Raw genomic sequence first — 15,290 nt, 5'->3', positions numbered from 1 at the left:
TTTCGTATCCTTTTCCTTTTCCTCTTTCTCTCTCTTACAACAGGGACCGGGAAAGGGGGATACCCCGAAAAGGATCCTTCCCCATGAAGGAACCAGGCTCCGAGCCTCCCTACTGATCAGAGGTTCGAAGGCTGGCCCCTCGGAGGGGTTCAACAGCCGCCTCAGAGCGCGTAAGCTCCACACCCACTACTGGTCAGAGGTTCGAAGGCCGGCCCCTCGGAAGGGTTCAACGACCGCCTCAGGCTACTCGGGCTCCGCGCCCACTACTGATCAGGGGTTCGTAGGCTGGCCCTCGAAGGGTTCACAGTCGCCTCAGACACAGAGCGAGGGATGACCATGGGTACGTTCGATACATAACCAAGGCTCGGGCTATGCTCCCGAGGTACCCTAAGACATTTCCGAGACCAGCGGGAACGATCTTGTAACGGAATCCCATCAGAGGGAGGCATCGAGCCCTCGAACCCCGTCGATAGGGGACCGGGTCCGGCAGATCACCCGCAGGTACTTTTGGGCGCGCCTCTAGGCCTCTAGCCGACCCCTAGCAAATGGGGCACGGATGTCCGCTCGGATTACCCGCCAGCAGCTCACCGGAGACACCATGTTCGGCGCCCGCCGAGGGCAACATGGCGCTTTCCCCCCCTCCTCCTTGCAGAAAGGCGACGCAGGGGCGTATGTAAAAAAGTCGAGTCTGCCCCTGATCTCCCTCTCGCCCTGTGCAGAGGCTCGGGGGCTGCTCTCGCAAACCCGGCTCCGGCCAAACCGTTGACAGCGTCAACATACCAGCCTGAGAACTTGGGACCCGACCGTGCACCCGGGCTACGGCCAGCTCGCATGAGGGAACGACCAGACCAGCCAAAGCATTGCGCGAGGCATTAAGACCTCGGAGGAGTCAAACCACTCCTCCGAGGCCTCGGGGGCTACACCCGGCGGGTGCGCTCGCGCGCACCCACCAGAACAAAACGCAACCGAGAAAGGCTGGTCCCCTTGCAAAAAAGTGCGACAAAAGCCTCCAAGCGAGTGTTAACACTCCCTTCGAGGCTCGGGGGCTACTGTCGGGGACCATAATTAGGGGGTACCCTCAAGGCTCCTAATTCTGGGCTGGTAACCCCCATCAGCACAAAGCTGCAAAGGCCTGATGGGTGCGATTAAATCAGGGATCGGTCCATTCGAGGGACTCGATCACGCCTCGCCCGAGCCTAGCCTCGGACAAGGGCAGCCGACCCCAGAGGATCTCCGTCTCGCCCGAGGCCCCCCTCCAGCGACGAACATATTTCCGGCTCACCCGAGGCCCTGTCTTCGCCAAGAAGCAACCCTGACCAAATCGCCGCGCCGACCGACCAAGTCGCAGGAGCATTTAATGCAAAGGTGGCCTGACACCTTTATCCTGACGCGCGCCCTTCAGTCGATAGAGTCGAAGTGACCGCAGTCACTTCGCCGCTCCACTGACCGACCTGACAGAAGGACAGCGCCGCCTGCGCCGCACCGGTTGCAGTGCCACCAGACAGAGTGAGGCTGACAGGCAGTCAGGCCCGGCCTCAGGCACCATTGGAAACTCCGCTCCGCCCGACCCAGGGCTCGGACTTGGGCTATGCCCCTGAAGACGGCGAACTCCGCTCCGCTCGACCCAGGGCTCGGACTTGGGCTAAGCCCCGGAAGACGGCGAACTCCGCACCGCCCGACCCAGGGCTCGGACTTGGGCTCGGCCCCGGAAGACGGCGAACTCCGCTCCGCCCGACCCAGGGCTCGGATTGGGCTAAGCCCCGGAAGACGGCGAACTCTGCACCGCCCGACCCAGGGCTCAGACTTGGGCTCGGCCCCGGAAGACGGTGAACTCCCGCACCGCCCGACCCAGAGCTCGGACTTGGGCTCGGCCCCGGAAGACGACGAACACCGCTTCGCCCGACCCTAGGGCTCGGACTCAGCCCTGGCCTCAGCCGACGGTCTCCGCCTCGCCCGACCCAGGGGCTCGGACTCGACCACGGCCACGGAAGACAGACTCGACATCGACCTCGGAGGAGCCCCCACATCGCCCAACCTTGGGCGCGGGCCGGCCACGTCAACGGGAGGCGCCATCATTACCCTACCCCAAGCTGACTCAGGCTACGGGGAACAAGACTGGCGTGTCATCTGGCTCGCTCCGCCAGATAGACAATGATGGCGCCCCGCACGCTCTGTGACTACGGTGGCTCTCAGCCCCCTTACGGAAGCAAGAGGACGTCAGCAAGGACTCGACAGCCCCGACAGCTGCCCTTCCGCCAAGCTCCAGTGCTCCTCCGACGGCCACGACACCACACGAACCGGGTGCCAAAACCTCTCTGGCTGCCACGACGGCATGTACTTAGGGCACTAGCTCTCCTCCGCTAGACACCTAGCACTCTGCTACACCCCCCATTGTACACCTGGATCCTCTCCTTACGCCTATAAAAGGAAGGACCAGGGCCCTCTTACAGAGGGTTGGCCGCGCGGGGACGAGGACGACACAGGCGCTCGCGTGAGGTCGCTCGCTCCCTCTCCCGCGTGGATGCTTGTAACCCCCTACTGCAAGTGCACCCGACCTGGGCACGGGACGAACACGAAGGCCGCGGGATTTCCACCTCTCTCACGCCCGTCTCCAGCCACCTCACTTCCCCCCTTCGCGCTCGGCCTCGCGCCGACCCATCTGGGCTGGGGCACGCGGCGACATTTCACTCGTCGGCCCAGGGACCCCCCCGGTCTCGAAACGCCGACAAATAGTCTCGAAACGCCGACAAATAGTCTCGAAACGCCGACAAATAGTCTTGAAACTTACTATAGGATACTTTGGTCAAAACCGAATGAATTCAAAGATATGGCGCGTCCAATTTAGCCCCATTCCACTGTGACCATTTCTGTTCTAGGATTCAGTTTCAGTTATTCAACACAGTTCTGACAAAGCAACTTTAGTCTGTAGTTTCTTTAATTTTTGTATAACAACAAAAGAAGATATCTGTACCAAAGTTACTCTCCTACAATGGCTCTATACTTTTTATGTGTTGACCTAGGGCAAAATCCTTCTGGTTTTGAAATTACAGGGCTTCAAAGTTGGTTCTATTCACTGAAATTCAGACTTAGCTATTGGAGCACAAATGTGGCCTTTTTGCAAATAAGCCCAAAACTTATGGCTTCATTTGCAAATCTCCAAATATGTGAACCATATGATTTAAAATACCCTATTTCCATGATTTTTGCACTTAGGTCCAAAATGTGCACACTTTTACAGATAACCCCCTAGGGTTTCATTCCACAGTTTTCTAGGGGTCTATTAGGGTTTTTGGTGCTTCTAGGGTTTGGATGCTACTTACGTCCATCCATGGTGATATTTTATGATCATTTCAACTAAGTTTTGAAGTTTGCTCTTAGTTAAGCTTTGTTTATTCTTCTAAGCCCAGTTTAGGGTTAAGTACCCTGCTCTAGGGTTTTACCCATGAAATGTCACATCAATACAACTTTGTTTGAAATTTTTGCCTAGTGAATGCTCTCTAGGTGTGACAAACACATGATATGCCAATGCTTATGATGTCATGCTGAAGTTTTAGTGGTAGTAACACCAGGGGTGTTACACTACGCATGAATAAATGATAATAAAGAACATTATTGGGTAATAATAGTAGTCAAGAGCACAACTTGCCTTTAATGAGCTCCTGCTCAGCAACTTCTACCTGCTGAACACCAGAATCCTCGGCCACTGGCTCTTCTACTCGCCACAATACAAACAAGCATAGTACAAGAGAAAAATTAACATCACACCAAACAGGTATACAAAATACATATTAATAATCTACGCATTAAAACAAGATCATATGAAAATGAACCACTAAATTCAGAGTTATGGATTTTAAGTTATCAATTTTTGAAGGTTTTATGTATTAGATACAAGATTAATTAGGAGATAAATTTTAACACATTTTTCATGTCAAAACACAGACACTATGTGATGAACAATATTATTACAAAATTATAGGAACTGGAATGGATCAATTTGGACTTAATATGAATTTTCTTGGAATTAAACAAGTTCTAGAAATTATTTTTACATTAAAATCAATTTCTATATTTAATTCTCTAATCTCTCTGTTTTCTGGACTGCGCCGCACAAATACACCGAAACCCAGGGGCTTCAGCGCAAAAATCCAAGACTCAGTGCACAGTCACTGTGGATGGCGGGTTTATTTATGTATTCCGCAGGGACTCATATGTGAAAGTGCACGGCCGAAGGGGTAAGGACTGTTTCGTCCATCAGATCTAAATCTTGCGGCCAGGATTAGATCCTTCTGCGGCTGAATCGGTACGCGACAAGAACCATTGGATCCGAATTCAACGGTGCGGATGTTATTACTCTAGATCTATTTTCTATCCGTCTGATCTAGATCAACGGACCAGAACGAACGTGGCAAATGGGTACATGATCATTTATTCCTATCAGTTCGCTATGAGATCAACGACTCGGTCTCATCTTCCTCATCTAATCACGAGCGATGGAGGCGCCGCCCTGGGGGACACAATCACGTCGGCGAACTCCCAGTGCGGCGATCTCGAGCACTAATCACCGAACCCACTAGCGCTAAACGAATAATACTACTGCATGAATACGAGGGATGGCTACTCACCAGTAATTAGGGTGCAAAGACCCCTGGTGATGGCATGGTGCGGAGCCGGGCGATGTGCGATTCGACGACGAGGAATTGGAGCAGAACTGTCGGTCAATCACGAGTAGCATCGCCACTAACATCTTTCCCAGAGCTTGACGAAGGTCCTTGATCACTTCAACGGTGCGGACGATGGCTTGACCAGTGATTCCCCCTGTGGCGGTGCACTCGACCCCGACCTCTCTCTGGTGCTAGATTCTTAGTGGAGAAAAGGGTAGCAGGGAGTTATGAGACGCGAGCTTATATTCTTACGGAGCCGGTCGTACCCACATCGCGAGGATTCCGCGGCAGCAGCGAATTTGGTGGCGACGTGATCACGGCGGCCGAGAAGATCCACAGGGTCCGCGCATGCTTAGGCTGAAACGCGGGGCCACCACGTCAGTGCCCGAGAATCCAGGCGAGTGCGTAGAATTGGCCCGACTGACCACTCGGGCCCATGAGATAGTGAGTGATGCGTAGAGATGTGAAGTCGGCTAACCAGTTGGACTGACCCAGCGGGCCTACGAGTCAGCGGCAGTGTGTCGCTACGGGCTGTGCACTGCTGAGACGAGCGGATGGGGTCCACCTGTCGGCACGCTCGCTCGAATGCTAGGCTGCGCGGAGGAGAAGCACGCTTAGATGGGCCGAGTTTATGGGTTTGAACCCACGCGCCATTTTTCTTTATTCTTTTCTTTATTCTTTTCTGTTTTGTTTTGCCCTCTTTGTTTTTAAATTCAAATTTTCAAATTCAAATCCTTGTGGCTCCATACACCTTCGGCCGTGCACTTTTGCATGAGTCCCTGCGGAATACAGAAATAAACCCGCCACCCATAGTGACTGTGCACTGAGTCTTGGATTTTTTGCGCTGAAGCCCCTGGATTTCGGTGTATTATTGCGCGTAGTCTAGAAACCAGAGAGATTAGAGAATTAAATATAGAAATTGATTTTAATGTAAAAATAATTACTAGAACTTGTTTAATTCCTAGAAAATTCATATTAAGTCCAAATTGATCCATTCTAGTTCCTATAATTTTGTAATAATATTGTTCATCACATAGTGTCTCTGTTTTGACATGAAAAATGTGTTAAAATTTATCTCCTAATTAATCTTGTATCAAATACATAAAACCTTCGGAAATTCATAACTTCAAATCCATAACTTAGAATTCAGTGGTTCTTTTTTCTATGATCTCGTTTTAATGCGTAGATTATTAATATGTATTTGTATACCTATTTGGTGTGATGTTAATTTTTCCCTTGTACTATGCTTGTTTGTATTGTGGCGAGTAGAAGAGCCAGTGGCCGAGGATTTTGGTGTTCAACAGTTAGAAGTTGCTGAGCAGGAGCTCATTGAAGGCAAGTTGTGCCCTTGACCACTATTATTACCAAATAATGTTCTTTATTATCATTTATTCATGTGTAGGTTTAATTTTCATGGGACCCAATAGGTCACCCTAGTCTGCTTATCTTGTTATCTTGTTTACCCCTGAATTATTTGGGTAGTTTTGCTATTGTTCTATATGGTTTTGGGTTTAATATTACATTATGTTCATGTTCCAATTATACTGTTATTTTATTTATTGTTCATGTCAAGATCATTATTTTTAATTGGAACATGGAGCTTAACTTGAGAAACACGTGCCACCACAAGGGTGGAATGGGACGCCCTTGGCCGACTAACTAGGAAAGCTAGTGGAGGACTACCTTACCTGATAGCGGTAAGTGCAGTAGGGAAGTAGGCATGTAGAGATGTAACACCCCGGGATCCACAAATACCCCGGAATGCTACTGAACTACACTTCTAACATTCGTATATAAAATTTCGGCAGCATCTTCCTTGCAAAATTGCATAAATGGGGGGGGCAACGGTGTATAAACATATATCATGACAAAAAAACATACTAAGTAATATTAATCGGCTAGCAACGAGAAGTTAAACATACGACAAGAACTGAATTAACCAGCGCGCACGACTAGTTAAGAAAAACAAACATCCTTTGACACAAGTTTCTAATTATATCCTGGCTGCGCCTGGCAGCATTATTATGAGAGTGAAAGTGGACGTGCTGCTACTCCCCGCATTCCCAAGATGCATCAAGTACCTGCATTGAGTAATGCAAGAGTGAGATGACACATCTCAGCAAGCAAAATAATAACAAACTGTTTAACCACATAAGAACATTGTTTTACCACCATTTGATTCTGCAAATGCAAGGATGACTTCTGCCTTCATACCTCTAAGGATATGAAGCCGCATCGTACCCCTCCTGGGGCAACGTACGATGCTAAAAGTGTACCGGTACGGTCGGACCATAAGATCACGACATAACTTCAAAATGCAAAATGGATGATGCGATGTGCATGTCATGCCTACAACACTTCCTATAACGTGATTCAAAAAGATACTTCAACTTCATCCAAGATGGGAATCAACCACATATATCATTACCAAATTATGATTATCCACAATATTAGACAATTGAGAATTAATACCTCCAGACAAATAAACTTCATCATAGAATTCAATGATTAACATAATTAAAACTTATGCATACTCAATGACAGGGAATAGGATGCAAACCAAACGGTAGCAACCACCACTGTATTTACTTGCCTTTACCGGAAGTTTGGGCAAATCCCTAAGTACGATCCAGAAGTCCACCACCTGTTTTTGACACACAACTTAGTGCACCAATTTCACATAATCAGGCTCATAAATGACGCCGCACCTACGCACAAACTCAAACCCCGCCGCGGGTTACATCTCTCTCCACACCCACCAAACTGCAGCGGCACTGCTTAATAATTTCATAACTTTAAAATTATGACAGCAGTGGTAACAAACAAAAACTCCAGAGGCATCTACATAAAATTACCCACAAGTTTTGTATACAATTTTTAATTAAATTCCAAAAACTAATTAGCCCAAAACAGTCCACAAGATGAACCCTGTAATCTGTTTTTTTGTCTTTTGGACAGCGACATACCTGGATTCAAACAGCGATATCTTTTAAAATATAATTCCAAATCAAGCGCATAAGTACTCATTGGAAAGATAAGACAAAGCCCTACATGATTATCATACTGGTTAACACTAATTACCCACGAAAAATTCCCAGAAACTGCTAATACTACTGCTGTTCACCCACCTGAAAAATCTGTTTTTTGGACAGCAACATAACCGGATTCAAACAACGATATCTTCTAAATTATAACTCCGAATCGAGCGCATAAGTACTCGTTGGAAAGGTATGACAAAGCTCTACATGATTCTCCCACTGATCCCCACTAATTGCCCACGAAAAATTCCCAGAAATCCCTAGAACTACTGCTGTTCGCCCTCCCACAAAAATTCTGGACAGCACCTCTACCGATTCGCATAGATAAACATATAATCAATTGAATTTTAGCGCAAAAACATAGATAACTTCAAGATCACCTTGAGTTCCACCTTTTTCCTCCTTCCTTCCTTCCTCCCACCAATTCTCCAATTGAAACTTGCACCCACACGAAGAAGATCCGACGAGGAAGAACGACACTTGGAGAAGAGGAGATGGGGGGTGGCGGCTAGGGTTGAGGAGATGGCTGCTGCAAAAAAAACTTGAGAATGGAGAGGGGGCGGCTGCAACACTTGGGGAAGAGAGAAGAGGGAAGAGGGGGGGGAGGGTGACGGCCAAAAGAGGGAAGGGGGGCGGCTGCCCACAAGGGGCCTTAAGAGAGGGGGCGGCTAGGGTTTTGGGGGGGGGGGGGGGGGGGAAGTGGGCTTCCCACCGCCGGATCGCGTTCAACGGCCCAAAACCATTCCTACGCCAGAGCTCTCGACCCCCGCGCACACAACAAACATAAATTTTACTGTTTTACAGATGTTTACCTCCTAAAATTCCAAACCCCCCATAGCACGGGACCCGCAAGAGAAAACAAAGAAAAAAAGAGTAAACTTTAATTTCTCTTCTTTTTGAAAATTGGGTATCACACTCTACCCCCCTTAAAAAGAATTCGACCTCGAATTCCGATGCTTCTATCGGAACGAGAAAGGAAAGATTAATGAACCAACAAAACTCACACATAAAGAAAAGTTCGGGTACTTCTACCGCATCAGCTCCTAGGATTCTAAGATACGCAGCAGACGACACTCTAGTGTCTGGTCTTGCTACACAGGAATCGGCTCTAGCTCGATTTGATGGTCTGGATTCCGCAAATACTTCCTCCACATAAAGACATGGAATACATGGTGTACTCTGATCATAGATTTTGACAATTGCATATGCTAAGCCCAGCTGCCAACTCGGCTAAGATAGTAGACGGTCCTATATACCTCGGACAAAGCTTTCCTGACACCAAATCAATCATTGACATATGCAAGTACTTCAAGGAATATATATATGAATGCACTGCATATAGTATTCCTATAGCCTAAACGAAACTTAGCCAAACAAGAGCAACTTCAAGAGAGTAACTTAATGCTTGCATATTTCTGGATAGCAGCACAGCGGTTAATTGTTTTGTTCATAACTCATAAAATAAGCATCCAAAAATAATAAACTAGGACTTTATGGAAAGCTTATAAAGTCCACTATACCCTTGGTATTATCTTCACAGCAAGATTTGACACTTAGAAAGGTCAAACAATGCTAAACGTAAATTCTGTCCAGACTTGGACAGAATTCAACTACTCATTCAAAAATCCATAATTGGAGTCTCAGCCATCCAATTCAGGTGCTCCTAGACTTTTTAGAAAGTTAGTAGAATTGTCTATAATTCATTTATAAACATATCAGGTTAATTCAATGCATATCAAGGTCAAAAGACATGAGAAAGGCTCTGCTGTCCAAATTTAGACAGATTCAGAGATCACACTTAAAACAGCTGTAACTTTACTTGTAGATCTCAAAAAGGGTGATCCAAAGTTTGTTGAAAAGATTAAGAAAGGTACTACAACTTCTTTATAATTTATAATAAGTTATTCGAAGTTTAAATTGGGCAAACAAGGTCAGTTTCGAAATCTGTACAGAATCTGCACAGATTCCAAGACTAGACTTGAGAAAATCATAACTCCCAAACTACTAGACCTATGGTCATGAAATTTTTACACAAGTAAGATAAAGAAGTCGGCTACAACTTTTATATATAACATCTCTACAAAAAAGATGGTTTACTTCATTGAACTAGCTGCATAACTAAAACTGGTCATGCAGACCCAACAACAAGCAATAGATTTTATTCAGGTTCATTACTCTTCTAAGATTAAGCGTTCATCGAAAGACTAATAACTTTAGGTTCTTCATTACGAGATAATTAGAAAAAATATAAGTATAGAAGAAATATGATAACTTTTTAAACCATTTAAGCCTAATCTCACATCATGCAAACAGGAATCTGTTTAAGCATGTTAGGCCTGCCCACATATTCATCCAAGCACATTCTATACATTATATCATCCCATATAGGAACTCTCTTTTTTAATTATACTACACATATATCTATCGAATAACTCAGACAAATTGCATCTCAACCTAGACTTCACATGACATAACTATTTCATACTTACGCAATCACGCCAATACAAGAAAACGTGGCTTCACAACAATACGTACTGGCCTATTCAAATGTTCCTTGCTATCTCTGTGTTCCAGCCCACGCTCCACATATACATAAACAAGATAACCATCCCAACCACTACGTCTATTCCCTCCCACCATACAACTTAATTAACATGGATTGCGAAAGAGCTCACCACAACTAAACCAAACTCCCATGAAAAAAAAATCACTAAGTAGAAAATTGACAATCAATAGCACAAATGTTCATTTTTTCTACCTCTCACTATAAAAGCAATGGTAACAATGAAATATTGTAAAATCATCTAAACTTCATGATCTACAACTTTCGTATTCAAAGGATAAACAATTTTTTTTCATCTACCATTTTTAATTTGACTTGTAAGGCGACATACATGATCTGCCACCAGAAACTGACGAAACATGACACATAAATTCAAAATATCATAACTCCCTGCAGCTTAACAAAATTTTGCAAATATAAACCCATTGAAAAGATTATAACATTTTGTAAAACTTCTATTATAATGAGTGTCTCGAAATTGGTTTTCAAACCGATAAAATAATGTAACTCTTTTGTTGCAAAACTGATAGGATGGAAACAATGGACAACTAAAATTCAAAAACCTATAACTCCTCCTATACTCAACTTAAAACTACAACGAACACGCGTTGGAAAAGTTTGAAAATTGTCCATGACTTTTGCAATAAAGTTGCACCCAAATTTATCTTTATAGCCCTCAACTCTTCATGACCTACAGCTAAACTCAGCTCGAGATACTGCACATTGGAGTTTCGACTTATAACCGGACAACCACCTCTCCCAATCTATTTAACAGACAATTACAAGTAAATACCCATTTAAAAGGTACTGAGAAGAACTAAAGTTTTGCTTAAAGAGAATTCCCAAATTTGGGCTATGAAACTATCAAAACGCGGTCGATTTATTGGTGGTTATAACGACACCTAAAGTTCAGACACAACGGTGCAACAACTTCAGAGCAGCCTAACTCCAATTATATACAATGAAAATTACAAACCAATACTCTTTGGAAAGATCATGAAATTACTAAAACTTTCATAATCCAACAAAGACCAAATTATACCATCTTCAAGGTCTATTCTTCCGTACAAAATTAAGGCTGCTATAGGAAACCCATAACTCTCAAATGTTTAGACCAAACTGGGTGATTAAGCATCATATGCAAACATGAAGAAACCTACTACAAAACATTCTAGATAAGTGAAGCCTGATTCAGCCTCCAACTAATTTTAAAATGACTCCCAAAACCAAGCAACACCTTAACCACAATAAAAAAACAATATAAAATGAAACCCAAGGCATTGGCAGGTGCAATCAACACTAGGATTTCCCACTACCAAATGGGGATGCAACTCCCCAAAGTCTTTAAACAACACTTTACCTAATAGGTTAGAACACTAAGCATAACAATCAACGAATTCAACAACCTCGTTTGTTAATGCCACTAAGGTCAAACATCCATGTAGCGACAATGTATGAAACACCTGACATACCCGTCTCTAGCACTATAAAACATGGTTGTTATTACACCAGAATTCAACTACTAGAGATCTCCACAACTATTCTGTTGACGTGAAGCAAATGGTGCTCATGTCATATAACGTCTTTTTCTCCTCTCAAAAGAGATAAAATTTGCAACACTCATAAAGCAATGGAGGGATAACAACAAGAAAACTAATGTACTTCTTGACATAGACTCATGCAAAAGCTTCATAAATATTACTTTCAATACTAAAATAATAACACGATACTATGCTCAACAGGAGTAATTGGACGTCAATAAGACAATCCACATAACCAAACTACCTTGATTAACCTCACATACAACAAAACCTACTATTACTGCACTTGAACAATTTGTACCTCGTGATATCATAGGATGCATTCAAAGTAGTACAATGTTGGCAAATAAAAAAATATATAATGGGTTGTCAATATCGCCCACATGACTAGCCTGCAACAACTAAAAATTATGCATAGCCTTTATGGCTATTGAAACAAGCCATAGAAGGAAAACATGCATGACATAAAATCCACTTGAAACCACCCTATTTATTGTTAAAAATAAGGTTGCACATAATAAGAAAACCTATCAGGTAGACATGGTTGGACTTATCAATCTACGTCATCTCACAAATTCACTCGAGTTCTACCAGTCTAAAGATTTCATAGACATTACAACGTTGCCTCTGCTCTATAGAGACAAACCAATTTTATACTAAGATCAAGTTAGCAAGTAGCCACACTAGCCTAAAAAAAAGTGAGGCGCAAAGCATTGCCTCCATGGAAATATTACATTGATAAGTTGGGTTGTAGCCCAACATTCAATCAGACCCAACAACATGATAAAACTACATTATATAGTGTTTTCACACCACACCAAGCCGGATTAGACCCACTATACAGAGACTCAATAAACAATCGGTCCTACCAGTATTAGAACCCCAAAAAATCCATTTAAAAAAACAACCACAATCAAGCATATAGAAATATATGATAGTAATAGCTCAAAGATTTGAAAAACATCGCATAAAAAACATCATGACGATATGTATAAAAACAAGTACATTAGTAGCTTCACTTGCATAATAACTTCAATAACAACCACATCAAGAAACCAATATTAATTAGAAGTAACATATCATATCAAACATTAAGTCGTTAACGACATACCCCATCAAACCATAAAGGGATTTGGAGTAAGGTAATTCTAGTCATCTATACAATAAAATACTAATATGAAAGATATACGAACCCATACCCTTCCTATATATGCAAGTGTGTCAAATTTATCTTCAAATTGCGTAGAATCTAAAGCCTATCCTCTGATACCAACTGTAACACCCCGGGATCCACAAACACCCCGGAATGCTACTGAACTACACTTCTAACATCCGTATATAAAATTTCGGTAGCATCTTCCTTGCAAAATTGCATAAATGGGGGGGGCAACAGTGTATAAACATATATCATGACAAAAAAACATACTAAGTAATATTAATCGGCTAGCAACGAGAAGTTAAACATACGACAAGAACTGAATTAACCAGCGCGCACGACTAGTTAAGAAAAACAAACATCCTTTGACACAAGTTTCTAATTATATCCTGCCTGCGCCTGGCAGCATTATTATGAGAGTGAAAGTGGACGTGCTGCTACTCCCCGCATTCCCAACATGTATCAAGTACCTGCATTGAGTAATGCAAGAGTGAGATGACACATCTCAGCAAGCAAAATAATAACAAACTGTTTAACCACATAAGAACATTGTTTTACCACCATTTGATTTTACAACCTCCTTATTACGTAGGTGCAGCACGAATACAATGTACAACACACCTAGTTACCACACCTCGCAGGTAGAAACCACAATAGTAACATAGTAATGTCACACTTCATATATACCTCATGAGTGCAAATGTCTGCAAATGCAAGGATGACTTCTGCCTTCATACCTCTAAGGATATGAAGCCGCATCGTACCCCTCCTCGGGCAACGTACGATGCTAAAAGTGTACTGGTACGGTCGGACCATAAGATCACGACATAACTTCAAAATGCAAGATGGATGATGCGATGTGCATGTCATGCGTACAACACTTCCTATAACGTGATTCAAAAAGATACTTGAACTTCATCCAAGATGGGAATCAACCACATATATCATTACCAAATTATGATCATCCACAATATTAGACAATTGAGAATTAATACCTCCAGACAAATAAACTTCATCATAGAATTCAATGATTAACATAATTAAAACTTATGCATACTCAATGATAGGGAATAGGATGCAAACCAAACGGTAGCAACCACCACTGTATTTATTTGCCTTTACCGGAAGTTTGGGCAAATCCCTAAGTACGATCCAGAAGTCCACCACCTGTTTTTGACACACAACTTAGTGCACCAATTTCACATAATCAGGCTCATAAACGACGCCGCACCTATGCACAAACTCAAACCCCGCCGCGGGTTATATCTCTCTCCACACCCACCAAACTGCAGCGGCGCTGCTTAATAATTTTATAACTTTAAAATTATGACAGCAGTGGTAACAAACAAAAACTCCAGAGGCATCTACATAAAATTCCCCATAAGTTTTGTATACAATTGTTAATTAAATTCCAAAAACTAATTAGCCCAAAACAGTCCACAAGATGAACCATGTAATCTGTTTTTTTGTCTTTTGGACAGCGACATACCCGGATTCAAACAGCGATATCTTTTAAAATATAATTCCAAATCAAGCGCATAAGTACTCATTGGAAAGATAAGACAAAGCCCTACATGATTATCATACTGGTTAACACTAATTACCCACGAAAAATTCCCAGAAACTGCTAATACTACTGCTGTTCACCCACCTGAAAAATCTGTTTTTTTGGACAGCAACATAACCGGATTCAAACAACGATATCTCCTAAATTATAACTCCGAATCGAGCGCATAAGTACTCGTTGGAAAGGTATGACAAAGCTCTACATGATTCTCCCACTGATCCCCACTAATTGCCCACGAAAAATTCCCAGAAATCCCTAGGACTACTGCTGTTCGCCCTCCCACAAAAATTCTGGACAGCACCTCTACCGATTCGCATAGATAAACATATAATCAATTGAATTTTAGCACAAAAATATAGATAACTTCAAGATCACCATGAGTTCCACCTTTTTCCTCCTTCCTTCCTTACTCCCACCAATTCTCCAATTGAAACTTGCACCCACACGAAGAAGATCCGACGAGGAAGAACGACACTTGGAGAAGAGGAGATGGGGGGTGGCGGCTAGGGTTGAGGAGATGGCTGCTGCAAAAAAAACTTGAGAATGGAGAGGGGGCAGCTGCAACACTTGGGGAAGAGAGAAGAGGGAAGAGGGGGGGAGGGTGACGGCCAAAAGAGGGAAGGGGGGGGCGGCGGCTGCCCACAAGGGGCCTTAAGAGAGGGGGCGGCTAGGGTTTTGGGGGGGAGGGGGAAAGTGGGCTTCCCACCGCCGGATCGCGATCAACGGTCCAAAACCATTCCTACGTCAGAGCTCTCGACCCC

This window comes from Zea mays, chromosome 5 (assembly GCF_902167145.1).
Source record: "Zea mays cultivar B73 chromosome 5, Zm-B73-REFERENCE-NAM-5.0, whole genome shotgun sequence".
NCBI lineage: Eukaryota > Viridiplantae > Streptophyta > Magnoliopsida > Poales > Poaceae > Zea > Zea mays.
Note: the sequence above shows the minus strand (reverse complement) of the source record.